This window comes from Tupaia chinensis, unplaced genomic scaffold (genome assembly GCF_000334495.1).
Source record: "Tupaia chinensis unplaced genomic scaffold, TupChi_1.0 Scaffold138490_1, whole genome shotgun sequence".
Classification (NCBI taxonomy): Eukaryota; Metazoa; Chordata; class Mammalia; order Scandentia; family Tupaiidae; genus Tupaia; species Tupaia belangeri.
The window spans coordinates 280,243-280,936 of NW_006198386.1; the positions used below are offsets into that span (position 1 = coordinate 280,243).

Sequence of the window (694 nt, forward strand, 5' to 3'; positions counted from 1 at the left end):
CCCCCCCCCCCCCCCCCGGGGGATGATTTCTCCCTTTCTGTTTCTGTCTTTCTGGCGAGCACACGTGCCCTGTAGCAAAAATCTCTTTAAAAAAACCCCAGATCTGTAAATACAGTAGCTCAGCGAATCCACTTCTAAAGATTTAGCTTAAGAAAATACTATTGGTATTGATGAGTTAGGATTTTTTTTTTTAAGAGAATTTTGCTATAAGGTATGTGCAGTCGCCAGAGATACAGAAAGGGAGAAATCACCTCCTGGGGGGATGACCATACTACAATCCCTTCTCCTTTCTCCTCTCAGGATTTTGGGTACACAAGCACATGTGCCTGGCATGAATTTTAAGCCACTGGGCCTGGGACTTGAACTGTAGTCAACCACAGGGGAATCTAGAATGCTAACTATCATGCCACATGCTGGGCCCTAAAAAAATGATTAAAGAGATTTCCTTTTCAGGGCCAGCAGGTGGCATGGCGGTTAAGGCACTGGACTCCCACGTGGCTGACCGTGGTTGCAGTCCAGTTCTTGGAGGCTTGCTTTTTCACTCCTCCCCCCCATTTCCCTCTGATGAGTACATGGGTCTTGTAGCAAATTAAAAAAAAAAAAATTAATAATAACAATAATAATGAATCAAAGAAACAACTCGGCATAGTTAAAAACATTTTTTTACTTGTTTCTTTTTTAATTTGACCAGAGA

The 694-nt window shown here is 42.7% G+C and overlaps 1 protein-coding gene across 1 annotated transcript in view; it reads left to right on the forward strand.

The window, feature by feature from the left end:
• IGF1R (insulin like growth factor 1 receptor) overlaps positions 1-694 on the forward strand; it is a 239,231-nt gene that overhangs the window by 2,209 nt on the left and 236,328 nt on the right. The gene's annotated exons all lie outside the window — the stretch shown is intronic.